Source organism: Montipora capricornis, chromosome 11 (assembly GCF_036669925.1).
Source record: "Montipora capricornis isolate CH-2021 chromosome 11, ASM3666992v2, whole genome shotgun sequence".
Classification (NCBI taxonomy): domain Eukaryota; kingdom Metazoa; phylum Cnidaria; class Anthozoa; order Scleractinia; family Acroporidae; genus Montipora; species Montipora capricornis.
Window position 1 is genome coordinate 23,669,618 of NC_090893.1, and position 15,000 is coordinate 23,684,617.

Here is a 15,000-nt window from a genome sequence, read left to right on the forward strand (position 1 = left end):
GAACGCATAAATACCGCGTTTATGTAAATAGAATTATAAGATCTCGAAGAGTGGGAGCGCCATGCAACTACGAAACAAGCTTGTAGATCTGTAATGAAAAAGTAGTCCACTCTTCTGTCTCTCTCTCTATATATATATTTATTGTTCAACTTGATGAATATCATTAAATTATTATTAGTAGTATCATTATTATTATTATTATTATTATTATTATTATTATTATCATTATTATTATTATTATTATTATTATTATTATTATTATTAATTTATTATATATTGTCTAAAAATTTTCTGAATCACCAAATTGTTGCACAGAGAAATTTGTACACTGTATGTATGTATTGGTAGTAATGTTTTTTTTCCTCATAGCTAATGTTCGTCTTTAAAGCTAAAAGATTGGCTCAAAGAACATCTATGGCCAGAAAGAACTAATTGCGTTATACACTTAATTTATGGTCCCGAGGGAAACAGTTTTGTTTCCCCGAGAGTCCTCATGTTTCCTGAGACGAAGTCGAGGGAAACATCAGGACTCGCGGGAAATCAAAACTAACTACAATCTAAGACATAATTGTTGGGACAGTGTTCGCTCTTTCCCCCCTCAATGTTGACAAAGTCGGAACGGTATAAATACTTAGTTGCTCAGGCGAGAAAAAATTGTTTCTAAGGCAACATTGAGGGGGGAGAGGGAGCTGGCATTATTCGTAAGTTAAAATCGAAGTGCAGCTCAAGTGTCCCAACTAATTATGTCTTAGATTGTCTACGTCATTGGGTGTGAACAAGTACGAACAGATTTCATTGATAAAAGTCGAGAAAGTGCCGGATGGATATTTTTGGGGTCCTGGAAGAAATTAAACATGTACTGATTTATAGTACATAATTTTACAGCTATATAAAGCTTTCAGCCATCCTGCTTTTTCGTAAAAAATATCCTGACAACAATAGAGTGTTCTCGATTGTTCAATTCTCTGTTATGAACAGTAGTTCAACAGCCATGGTGTTTAAAAGTCCTATTGATGGCGTGACAAGGGCCCGTGCGTTTTATTTATGTCGTTTAAAGAGACTCTCCGTTCGAAAAGTGGCCGAAATTTGTAACATCTCAAGGGGAAGTGTTTGTAGGATAGCAAAGGAAAAGCTGTTGAGGAGGTCAATACCCAAATCTATTTTCAAAAGGGGACCAAAATTTAAATTAAGCGAACGGCAACAGAGGCTACTGATAAGAGCTATAAAGGTCCTCAGAAATAGAGAGGGAAACTTTACATGCAAGAGGCTTATGCAGGAAGCAGGAATCAAACAAGAAAAAGTCTCGGAAAGAACTGTGTGTCGCTATCTCAATGCCAATGGCTACTTTTACCTGCAAAGTAAAAAGAAAGGCCTTATGACGGAGAAAGATATGCAAAGTAGAGTGAAATTTGCCAAGAAGATGCGACGAGAGTACAGCGCTGATGTTTGGACAAGACAGATAGGATTTTACCTAGACGGCGTAGCTTTCGCATACAAACGAAATCTTCTTGATCAAGCTAAAGCTCCAGAGGCACGGATATGGAGGAAGAAATCGGAGGGCTTGGAGATTGGATGCGTTGCAAAAGGTAGGAAAGAAGGCACCGGGGGAAAAGTAGTGAAATTTATAGTTGCAGTTTCATACGACAAGGGAGTAATTTGCTGCGAGCCGTACGAAAGGATGTGTGGACATTTCTTTGCTACCTTCATTAAAATGAATTTCACGCGTTTATTTATGAAGGCTGATAAGGGGACCAACCGTCTGTGGATTCAAGATGGCGATCCCTCGCAAAACTCGGGGATGGCGAGATCCGCTATGCGTCGTGGCAACAGCACTTTAATCAAGCTTCCACCACGAAGTCCCGACCTAAATTGTATCGAGAATCTATTCCCAATTGTCCGAAGGATTCTCAAGAAACAAGCATTGGAAAGGGGGATAAAGCGAGAAAGCTTTAAGCAATTTAAAGCACGCGCTAAAGCCACGATTTTCTCCATACCAGTGCGAACCATAAACCATATAATAGGTTCTATGCACAAAAGAATGTCATTGGTGATTACAAACAAGGGAAGGCGTCTCAATTATTAGGTAACTAGACTTTTATTTATGAAACGAACTGTTTCATTTGTTTATGATAAGCTTACTACTCCAGTGGCTCACATAAAGAATTGAGAACTGAACAAATAGAGGAAGTGATGAACTGTGACTAAACGTAATTAACAACTTACAAAACTTCTAAGGCTTTCCGCAATGCACATATCTTTTAAAAAGTATCTTACATTATATGAATTAGAGTATTAAAATCATAATGAATGTTGTCATTGTTAGGAAAATATAGCATAAGACCAACAATAGCCAGTAAAGGTACTTTTCCATAACTTCAACTCGGTGCCGATATGTACAATTCGGGTGACTCTAATTGCGTTACATGTACTTTTTTACTACATGGTGAAGTAAACACAATGGTGATGCATTTAGAAGTCATGAAATTCGCTTTTCACAGTTTCTACGCAAACCAAACTAAATTATGTCACAGAAACTAGAAGATCATGGTAAAGCTAAAGACACTTACTGGTGTTCTTTCCAATTTCTGTGCTTCCGAAAGAAATAAACGTTGCTTCACCATGGTGAAGTAATAATTAAAGGAACACCGGAAGTTTTCCTTCAGAATATCACTTCACCATGGTGAAGCAGCGCTTAACTACTCAAAGTCCTTCGATAAAGCCATTTCTAAACTTTTGAAATAACATGTGTGATATTTTTAATAAAATGTTAACGACAAATTATTGTGTAGGCTTTTAGCTATTGAACAGCGAGCACTTTTACTATGGTGAACTAGATGGTGAAGTGCTTTTGTCCTTCACCATTCTCCGATCAAGTTATCTCATTATCACCCTTGTGGAAAAATGACCTCACTGAAACAACGTGAGCATGCCGGCACACTAACTTGCTCTTCTTCGGGAATTTGAGAATACAGGGAGTACACAACCCAACGGACTCGCATCATTTCCGTCTCCCTCTGATCCAGAACACCACCTCGTACATAAGAAAGCTCGTCTTTGGCAGTGCAAAAAATGGGCGTGTCACCTTTAAATGAAATATCTTGTTTGTAATGGGTCTTCGGGGCCGGTAGGTGGACTTCCTGACCTTCAAGCAAAAGCAGCAAGTCGTGCCAAGGAATTATCTGTGGTGACCATCTGAAGTCGTTGAGAAATACAACTTCCGCCTCTGCTGCGCCGACCCAGGCAAAAGTAGTAGTCGCAGGGTTAGTGAAGGTTCTGAACACTATATTCAAGGGATTGAGTAAAAATGTTTTCCCACAGTTCGCGGGCCCTTTTAAAAGAATGTTGCGGTATTTCCCTCTGCCATTTTTTAGAAGGTTTCGTACTGCCTCTGCAAATTCCAATTTTTGAATGTTGTTACGCTGTAGGATATCTTCTGCCATGTACAGCCATCGCCTGCCACAGCCGTCAACACATTGTTTCCCCATTTCGCGGTATAAAAGATCTATTCTAGACGATTTACATCTCTCAAGCTTTTTCTCCGCTTCTTCTATTTCCCATCCTACAGCAAGTGCCTCATCTACAGCTTTGCTACCTCGGTTAGCAATAAATTCAGCTAAATCTGTTTTACCTTCCTTTTTCTGTTGGTTGGCGAGCACAAGAAGCTCAAGACGCGTTTTTATTCTTTTCTGCACCGCTATTTGTGACACGTCATAAACGCTTAAGTTTTTACGACGTCGTTTTCTCTTTCGCTTACCCTCATTCCACTCATTCCCGTCTTCGGAAGCATTTCTAGTGCGCGATCGACTTTCCTGGGACGAAGTTTGTTCCGAGTAATTCGCTAAATCTGGATGGTTCGGTGATTCAAGGTACGAAGAATCTTCCTTCGTAGTGTATTGCCAAGCAGAATAGTAATTGTGATGGTGGTTACTGAAGTTAACTTTGATTGAAAATTGGTTATCCATGTAATTTCGCACTTTGAGCCAACGTCGGCGAGCGCTGAGCTTCACGGCCATATGGTAGTGTTTTCCTCCGTCCCTGTGAAGTTCTTGGCTACAGACCCACTGCACTACCTCACAATGCGAACAGGGATCTGCATTTTTGAAACTATCCAACACTACTCTTGCGAATTCTTCGCGTGTTGGTACAACAACAACATCTGCCTGGCTGTAGGTAAGTAAATAAACGCTGCGAACCTGACGCGAGCTCAACAGTTGATGGTCTTCGGGCGGTGTAGAATCTTGCGCATTTTCCATTAAAACGTGCCCCGTACCGTTTTCTAACACCTCCCTTTCAAGAAGGCTAACGGCTTCCATATCCCTAACTTGTTTTTAGAACAGTTTAGGACCAATTAATGCAATATCCACTGAGCCAAACGGTTGGAAGCACTGTGCAATTCAATTACACCGTGCCGAAACTGTGTCAATCAACTGTTCATTTCCCGCTCTTTGTTTCTCGCCAAATCCAAATGCATGTCACAGCTTCATTTACCGTAATAATATTATTCTACATTTTTTCCACAAACCATTTATTATTACTAAACCTTAAAGCATAAGAATTTGTTCGAAAACCTCTTAGTTTTAATTATTGTGCCAAGAAAACTTTTACAAAGCGAAGTTCTACAAGAAGAGATCATTTTCTCTTAATCTCACTCACGTAGTTTTTGTCGGCTTTCTCACCTATACAATCTAAGACATAATTGTTGGGACAGTGTTCGCTCTTTCCCCCATCAATGTTGACAAAGTCGGAACGGTATAAATACTTAGTTGCTCAGGCGAGAAAAAATTGTTTCTAAGGCAACATTGAGGGGGGAGAGGGAGCTGGCATTATTCGTAAGTTAAAATCGAAGTGCGGCTCAAGTGTCCCAACTAATTATGTCTTAGATTTTAGTTTCCCGAGGGACCAGACATTAAGTGCTTTGTTACATATTTAGACTTTTCCTGCAACAATCGCAGCAAAACCTCCGGGCGGGCAACAACTGTGGAATTGTATCCCAGTCTGGATACATTTGAGTTTGATCAGGGCCACGTGACCAAGAATCAACCAATCACAGTGCTCGTTTTGTTGAGCGAAAGTCTAGGTATATAACAATATTGTCTTGTTATAATATTAATACAGTTGTTTCCTTTCCTTAGAAGTATGGTGGGATGCGGCCCCCTCCTAACAGCTCAGTAGCAACTGGGGTTAACATGCCAATGTAAGTCTTACGTTAGTACAGTAAGTAGTCAAATTCATGTGCACCGCTTTCCCAAGCTTTTGAGACTTGATAATGCAGGTGCACTGCTGTGGTTTGGCAGACACTTAATTTCATGCAACACAACAAAGAATTTTCTTCCTTCCACTTAACAGCGCGGACATTCTAACCATTAATGGTTGGGACTTTTTTCGCATTTTTCCCCAACACTGACCAATCAGAAACGTCCTGGAAAACAATAACCTCGACATTCTTTTGCGACGTCCAATCATAAAGCCGGCTTAACTTCAAAGCAAGTCATGAACTACGGACCAGCCAATTCCGAGGCTAAGAATGATTTCTTACTCAGAGTTTTGTTTCTTTTCGTAATTGATCGAATTGGAACGCACAATAAAAGTCTTCCACCAACACTATGTCAGGGCACTGTAATGTCAGGATCAATAATCAACTTGGCCTATACGATGAAGGAAGAGCTTTACCTCAGATGTACAAGGAACGAATCCTCAATCTCCACCACGATGGGCTTAAGCAACAAAATATTACTGACACTGTACGTATCCTGTAGGATACGTAAAATTACGAAACCAACAACACTTCTCTGCCTGTTATATGTCAGAGTGAACAGACCTACATCGAAATTATCGTCGGCACCTGCCATCCTCTTTTCAAGAAAGAAAGTTTCCCACCATAAAAGTCAAGATTTGAGTGTGTGACCTATCAAGGAGTTGCCAGGGGTAAAAGTGAAATGTATGGCAAAAGAAGTCTACATGTAGATCTTTATCGATTTATTACTCTTGGTGTTTGAGTTGCAGGAAAACAAAATGTGTTGAAGTTCTATTTGGTTATTGACAAATGCAAACACTTCTCATCTCATCCAATGAACAAACAAGTCCTTTAGTTACATCGTACTCTTGTGTGCCGTCAATGGGAACTGGAACTCCAGGGAAATATGAAATGACAAGACCAATAAATGAATAAATTTTATTAATTTCAATGTAATAAATTATGTTGATATACAGTATGGCATTCTGTAGTTGTCTTTACAGCTGATATCCCTTCAAAGGCACTGGAAATTGTAGCCATTTTAGTTTGTTTCTTTGTTAACGGGAGAAGCAGAGAAAAACGTAACTTTTCATTTTACCAGCTTGTAAGCAAGCGATGATTGGCTCTCAGAAATACCACTCTGGTTTCTCTGCCGGTTTAGTCACCATTTCACTGCTGTTTTCAGTCAAGAAAGCTTTAACAGACTTATAATAACATTATTAAAACTTCTCTTGTCACAGTGCGTCGAGCCTTACCGTGGCCACCCGACAAAGATTTTTTCAAATTGTCCACCAATCAGGATGCGTAATTTTGATTGGCAGTGACGCCTCCTTGAACACCATTGCCTGGGTTTTTGAGTTGACGTATTATTTTATACGTAATTTTCAAATGTGAAAATTTGTTGGGTGGCCAGGGTAAGGCACGTTGCACTGGAAGTCCATTTTTGAATTTTTGTTGCTACACAATAATATTTATTGACATACAGTAGTGTTTGTGAAACAGATCTTAAGAAAACATCCAAAATTTCTTCCACATTTTCACATTCTTGTGTCTTTGGTAGTGTCCAGCCAGTCTAAATCAGCTTTTCTCCTCTTATCAGCATTGATTTCTTTCCAGTTGTGCATATCATGTGCTAAGCAGCCTTGCATGTTTGTGATATGAATATTTAATGAATACTAACAATACTTGCGCAAGACAGTGTATATTACGTACCTCGCACTGGATACACGTAATTTCTCCCAAGTTTGGTGATAGAAACACTCGATGAAAATTTTAATGTTTTGGTCGGAGTTGTCCCATTCAGTGCCATTTAACCTGGCAGCGGTCGTGCAGACTATACAAAAATTATCTTTTCGCACCAAACATTGAGGCTCTGATGATTCAAATCCCTGCAAGTGGAAACAAATCAAGTTGTTGCTTGCTGTTGTGACACTCGCACAACTCCATCACTCGACTTAAAGAAGTTGACTATGGGCAATTTAAGTCTAAATTATACTTGGTAACCGTAATTAGAGAATTTTTTGAACCTTGTTTCAGTCAATTAAACGTTTTAGAACTGAAAACAATTTAAATCAAATCAGTTTGAAAAGGGATGCTACTATAATTTGCAATGCAAGAAATGTATTTACTGCTGAACTTAAAGTGCATGTAAAATGTTTCTGTTCTTTTTGTAAACCATTCCATCCAAAGCAAACATGTCACCATGGTTCGCAGAATTTCGCTTTTCTGTGCCTTGCAAGTCTCATAAACTCAGTAATTTGGACCCATGACTGTTATGTGAGAGGCATGGGTCCATTCTCGATTTTACATCCCAAACTGCTTTGCATTCTGTTTTCGAAGAAATTTTGCATCGCAAAGCAGTTTGTGAGGTGAAATCGAGAATGGACCCATGACCTTTGGTTTTGATAACATAGTGCATCTTGACAGGCCGATAAAAAGTAAAATTTTGAGTTAAGTATGGTATTAAAAAACATGTTAATTTGCTTTTGATATTAATTTTGAGTTTATTTTTACTTTAAGATTTGTTTTACCTTCACAGGCCAGGCAGTAGACCTTGGAATCCCACAACATCGGTAAGGAGTGAACTGTAACTGTCTCTGGGCACTGACTTTTAATCTTGACAAGGAAAAAAAACCTGATGTATATCACAAGAACATTCAAACAACATAAATATTGTGGATGATTTCAAATAACTGAAATAAATGGCCTTTTCTCTGCTTTTAAAATACTCTTACAACTACCTTTGATGTAATTATAGTGCAGGTGATGATAAAATGTTAGCCCCATCAAGTGAATGAAGATTATATAATATATGCTCAATAATACATGCATTTTGATTGGTTCTCACCCATGATCTACATTATTAGAGGACAGACGCATAGCTGGCGTCAGCATCAAGAACTTTTTAATTCTTTGTTAAAATTAATAAAACAAAGATAACATTTTGCTTTGCATCCGTTCAGTGGTAGATCACAGATGACTTCAAAATCTGGTAAGAGGATTGGTGACAACTCAGCTATTGCCTCGTGTGCCACTTTTTTGTTGTTACCACATTGTAACGTCATCTATGATCTATTACTGAACAGATGCAGGACAACATGAAATCTACATTGCATTATTTTGTTAAAGGTATCTAATTTTTAATATTAAAAACTGAATTATGGATATCAGATTTCCAGCATTTTCATTGGCTCGCCAGACACAGGCTATCAGTTCAGGCTATACCTGTTGTACCTAATATGGTCAAGGAACGTGTCTGCAATAAAGCGAGCTGAAAACATTTTTGTAGCTGTGACAAAAATGGCAGACAAAAGCCATTTTGGACTGGAATTGGCCGAGGCAGAAATTGATGCTTTAGTCGACAATACATGGAATAGTTGTTGATCCTCGTTGGTTAGCAATCGCTTCGTATCCAATGTGTCCTTGTAGAATAATTGTAGAATAATCAATGAGGAATCTTGATGCTGAGAAAAAATCTGACTGCTCCTTGGCAGGGCTTGAACCTACGACATTCCGATTACGAAAAAAATATATGCTATTCAATCATTTACCAGGGTAAACATTTCATCATCTTGACTTGAATTGTGAGCACTATTCCGGCAATCTGAATCCTAGCGGTAAAGTGGGACAATTGCCACATGAACCTAGTTTGATGGCCTTGCCTCCCTGAGTCTTCTATAGCTCAGTGTTAAAACCTCTGAACTAGTCATCAGAAGGTCGTAGGTTCGACTCGGCAAGGGAGCACTCCAATTTTTTTCCTGAACATTCTCATGTTACCACTTTCAAGGCTTGTTCTGACCACTGGTTGAATTTGTTCCTGGTAGTCCCTGGTTCAGCTTCTTGGCCGCACTTTAAATAGCCAACTGGTTTGCCTCCAGCCAGTTGAGATTCTTAACAGTTGTTGTTGATATTGTGTTCTGTCGTTTTGTTGATTATTTCATTGGCTCTGGAAAGCCCTTATTTGGAGTGGTAAATTATGTATTGTATTGTATTGTGACATGGACAAAAATAGACACATTTCTTCATACCTTTAATGTACTTATGAGATAACTTACCTTTAGAGTTTGTCATAAATAACTAAGTTTAAGTCAGTTGTACAGTCCTATTTATCTATCGGTGTCTCGTATGTTACTTGTCAGTAAACTGTCAGTTGACAGGTTACCGACAGTCCTGGACTTTTGGAATGTGAAGCTTTTCAAAAATTATGCAATTTTGTATGGGGTAATTGATTCGCTTTGAAACAATACAAACATGTAGGTCTCATGCTATTAACAATGATAATTAACACTAATAATAGCAATGATAATTTCATACCAAGGAAATTTGCTGAGAATATTGCTTTTTGTTATGACAGGTCGCTGGTCCACCAGGCACACCAATAATGGCCAGCCCTCAAGGCCTGTAAATGATTTTTCAAAGTTTAACCCATTGAGTCCTGAATGCACCCCCTCCCCCCCCCCCCTTCGTTGATGAGTGAAATCTTGCTCCAGACTATCACGTTGTGACCAGCCGTCACCTGTTTCAGACCCAACAAGTACTGGAAGTGAATCCTTGTATGCAATGATGAAGTCTGTCAATGGAGGAAGCATTCCGGTGGTAATAATTTTGTTCTCTTTGCGTACATGTACATTAATATTATTTTATTTTCTATTGTTTTCCCAAGGATTGCCCCGATACCCACCCTTAGTCCTTGTTTCCTGTCAGTGTGTTTGCCATACCGTCTAGGAGCCCAGGAGGCTCCTCTAGTCATGAATGGTAAGAGAGGGTTTAACTAACAAATTATGTATTTATTAACTAAAACTGGCCCCCATTGAGGAGTAAAATTGTCTGGTGTTAGACAGAGTAAAATCTTTTAAGTGTCATTCCTATGAATGAAAAAATTAAGTTTGGTGCTTACTAGTTCAAAGGTAGTTTTGCGTGGTTGTATGAATATGCGGTAAAAGCTGGTCTTAACAAGTGTTATAGAAATCTAAAAAGAAAATTGAGGGGAACCAGGCATTTAAATTCAAAGATAACTGATCAAAAATATTTGTTAGGAGCTTTAAAATACAAAGCACTGTATTGTGTTCCTTTCCAAATTGAAGCTTAATTATCTCCGAAAAATGCATGGTTACCCCCCAATTTTCTTTTTGGTTACCAAGTGCACTTGCTAAGTTTGGCTTTCTCCGCATAGTTTTAAGGGGCGCAAAAATATCCCTGCATTAGTGATACCAATAGGAAATCAGAGTATCTGGAAATGCGCAGGACGTATGTGCAATAACAATAGTAGGCACCATCCTTAAAAGAATGTTCCAAGGAATTAATCACTAGCTCACTGACTTAACTATGCTCAGGCTAGGAATCTTGATGAAGTATTGTTACTTTTGTATAGTTCGACTCACAACCATATTTGGTAAATCATATGATCAAAACAGAGAATGCCTAAAAACTCAGCGAGTTAACTATTCTTCACAAATTTTTAACGCAACAGTATGAGAACATCCTGACACTAAATGGATTTTACAAATTATTTCTCAAAAAAATCATGATGTCACAAGGCCCTCCCTTGATACACTTTTCAAAATATCAGTGCAATTTTTTTTTGTCCAATTAGAAATTCCATGCTACAGTTCATGAAAAATGATGGGATGGTTGCCATATGGTGAAAAAACCGCCTCTTCCTTTCGTTTCCTGGGAGCTTTTACTTGTTTTTCACTGAAACGCATGGCACCTTCTGATTGAAGTGATGTGAGATTTCCATGATTGAAAAAGATTCTTCATAGAACCATCCATGCAACCTTTTTGTAGGGCTCCTTGACTAAAAACCTTCCTTAGCAACCATTGTCTTTCTGTAGTTAAGTGTCAACCCCCTTAAACATTCAAAAAATTCAATGTGGTGGAGGTTGATACAATCTGTTACTCTACTCAAACCAGCTGCTTATTTAAAATTCTATTGAAACCCCTGGACTTTCAAATAATCAATGTGTTAACCCTTTCCTACCCGTGGGGCGCCCCATTGACGAGTAAAGCTGTCTGGCATTAGACAGAGTGAAATCTAGAAGTGCCACTCTTGGGTCAGGAAAGGGTTTAAATGGGGACATTTTTTGAGTGGACCTTGATGTTGTTGACCGCTTCCTGCCTGACCTGATTTGACTGTCACTGTGAAACAACCTGCACTTTCATCCTTGTTTTATTTTCAAACAAGACACAGCATTTTGAGGTACTTCTGTAATGATCAATCATTGATGATTGTAAAGTAACATTTTTGTTTCAGATTCAAACCCTGATATGGATGGCCTTCCTGAGGTATTTATATATACATTAACTTTCTTGTCAATTTGCTGCTTCTGTTTTGTGCAAAAAAATGCATGTAGCTTCATTTCCTGTTATTTGCTCGTGAGTTTCTAAAAATGGCAGCTTCATTGCTTGACTGATACCTTTTTATGGATCTCCTCTTTCTTGTTGTTGATGGCTTCATCTTCCGGTAAACTGCAAAATATCCGACCACTCTTTTGTTCTTGTACATAGCTCTCCGTAACGTAATGTTTATTGTGTTGTTGAAAGTTGGATTTTTATATCACTAAATGAAACAATTTAATTTGATTTTAAAGAAGACTGTCTTTAAGGAGGGAAGGGTTAATGAGCGAAATTTGATACATGTAACGTTTGTTGTAACTGACGTGTACGTGTGCTTGTGTTGTCTGTAGGATAATCAGAATGATCACAATCCTGGTATCCCTGGGGAGGGTCATGGACAGTTTGGCAATTTACTGCCATTTTCACAAGATAATGTAAGTGTGAACTTTTCTATTAATTTTAGGGTTAAAATTCTGGTCGATTATCAATTAAGATGTTTGAAGCGGGGATCCGTAATCTAGAAGAAATCTAATGAAAAGGAAGATCGTTATCTTAGAGATCATGAATTGTCCTCATCTCATATTCGAAAAAAAGTAAGAAATATCGTTATGTTAAGCATCATCAACTGTCCTCATCCATTAAATTAGACGGGGAGCCACAAATGTGACCCGTATGCTCTAAGCAGGTTGCCTACTAATTCAAAGGTATTTTTGCCCCGGTTTATGGTTATGCAGCAAATGTAGAAATCTTAAGAAGTCTTATAGAAATCCAAAAAGAAAATTGGGAGTAACCACGCATTTTTCAAAGATAATTGATGAATAATATTTGTAAAAGCTTTAAATTACAAAGCAATGTATGTCTCTCAAAAATGCAAGGCTACCCCCAATTTTCTTTTTGGGTACTATTAAAGAGTACTTACTAAGATCTACTTTCTCCGGATAGTTTTAAACCGCGCAAAAATATCACTGTATTGGTAAGCATCATCAATAGGAAACCCGAATATCTCGAGATGCGCAGAACGTATGGGCAATAACATTAGTAGGCACCGTCCTTAATTGCATGAGGTAATCATTAAACCATGTGAACATTAGCACTAAAAAACTGACTAGGAGAATACTGTGAAGCTATTTTATTAAAAATGGCAGTTGGAACACATGTACAACCAGGTTTTAACCAAAACTTGTTTCGATAGAGCCTGTTCCTCCTAGAATTGAATATACCGGCGTACGTTTTTTTTCTGCGTGCACTTTTTTCAATCCAAGTTTGTATTCACCTCATTACTTAGTGAGATGGCCCTTCGGTTTATTACCATTGTCCAAGTGATCAGGGATGGAATTAAAAAGCTTTCTCAAAATCATTAATAATTCACCAACCAAGTCCACCAATCACAGGATGTATACCACCACATCACGTAGATGTGTTTTCATACGTTTCCCAATAGAAAAGTAGATGAAACCTTTTAGAGATTTAGATACGATATCTAAAACTCTTATGATTTTTCTCTGCCATCTCTAGCTAGAAAAACAAAATGAAACAATAGTCGGCCACTCGCTCGAGAATTGAGCTATACCAAGAACTTGTGCTTCGTGTTTTGAAATTCGAAGCAGTAAGTACTCTGCCTTTGGCGTCATGCTTTCACCTGTTTGTTGGTGTTTGGAACCTCGGATGAAACATTCCCACTCGTTATTGATATGTTACTTCTAATACGATCCAACTTGATCAGCGTCCTCGCAGATGATGGTGCGCGTTGAACTTATCGACATCCTTTGGCCAAATATTGACACGGTTGCTTTTACCTCTCGATCTTTCATCGGAAAAGACAACGTTCTTCCATTATTCGTCTACAGTCGTTGTCATTGTCGTTGCCAAATAAATCCAAATCTGGAGTTCCTCAGGAGTGAAAAAAACTATCAGGTCGCAAAAAGAATATTCAATTTAGTTTCCTCTGTGCTAATTCCACGAACAGGAAATGGCACACTTCTGGACAGATAAACAACATGCTGTTTTCAAAGAACTATCACAGTGCAAAGGAATCTGTGACGTCAACCCGGTATTAGGCTCGTTCCCCTTCTTTGCTTGGTCGTAGATCAAATATACAACTTTAAGGAGCCTCTAATACTGTGTTAACACTTGGCCGAAACATGATTAGTCTGATCACGAATGAAACATGTTTCGTTATGAAAAGTGTTCACATCAGACAGTGCAAGGCGAGAATCATGGTTGAAACATGATTATTTTGAGCATCATTGAAATAACCTCGCGACGTAGTTTCAATCATGATCCTCTGACCAAACACGTTCAAAATGGCGGATTCATGCGAGAGGAGGTAAGTGCCCAAAAGAACCAAAATTGGGGCTATTAGGAGGCTAAATGTCTAGTTGCAATATGGGCCGACGAAGAAATATAACGGCAATTATCGGCGATGGTTACAGATGAGCTTGTGGAAAACGGAATATCTTGTAACGAAGAAAGCCCAAATAGCGTCTCCTCGTTAAACGCTGCATAGCCCTCCTCCTCCGAACGGCTAGAAATTTAACACTAAACCAAAGAATGAATGCAACTGTTACAGAAGTTTCCAGCTCCAATCTACAGCTGAAATGTAAAAAAATTATGCCAGTGTCATGAAACAGCAGAAGTTACACAACCATGCATGAAACGTGTTTCACACGGACATCTGGTGTGAACGACCCAAGAAAAAACATGTTTCGGCGAAGCATGTTTCCTTGAAACATGTTTACTCTAATCATGTTTCGGCTTTAACTTGAACACAGCTTAAAACAGTGACTTTGAAGGAGAGAGTATAGCGAACCAAAAAATTAATGTTTGACCAGTGCAGAGACTTGTTAAGTAGAGAGGGCAGTGCATGGAGCAGTGTAGAAATATCTCTGAATCGAAAGCTCCTTTTTAGTTTTTGTTTGTTCGTTTTATTTAACGAGAGCTTTAATTTCCTTTTAGGATCACTGTGAATCGGTTGCGATCTTAAAGATCAAAGAAAGCATGCAAGAAGAAGCAAGAAGAATTAAAAATGTCGACGGAAGGACGGACCATCAAGGAGAGTTTTTCATGCAATAACAGCTAGAGAACTTTCGCCTTTGTATATTTGCCAACCACTACCCAAAGATTTGTAGAAAACAACTGTACTTGATGTACGGAGTTTGCATTGGGAGAACAACCCCGCTATCGCTAAACACCTTCTTCTCTTGTGCCAGGGAAGACGAGTCCAAAGTAGATGTCTCTAAATTAAGGTTATATTATATAGAAATGGAAATATGTTTGTATAGTCCATCGCTTACGTTGTGGCTTATAATTAATAATATACGGACAGTTGTTGGGTGTTTGTGTAGAATAATAGGCGAGTTCTTTGGGACAAGAAAGCTTTCATATCTTATCAGGAATGAATGAGTTTGCTGCTTCGTTGTAGCGTACAATAA

General features: G+C 38.5%; 1 protein-coding gene across 1 annotated transcript in view; it reads left to right on the forward strand.

Moving 5' to 3' along the window:
• LOC138023238 (single-stranded DNA-binding protein 2-like) overlaps positions 1-15,000 on the forward strand; it is a 278,648-nt gene that overhangs the window by 6,280 nt on the left and 257,368 nt on the right. The gene's annotated exons all lie outside the window — the stretch shown is intronic.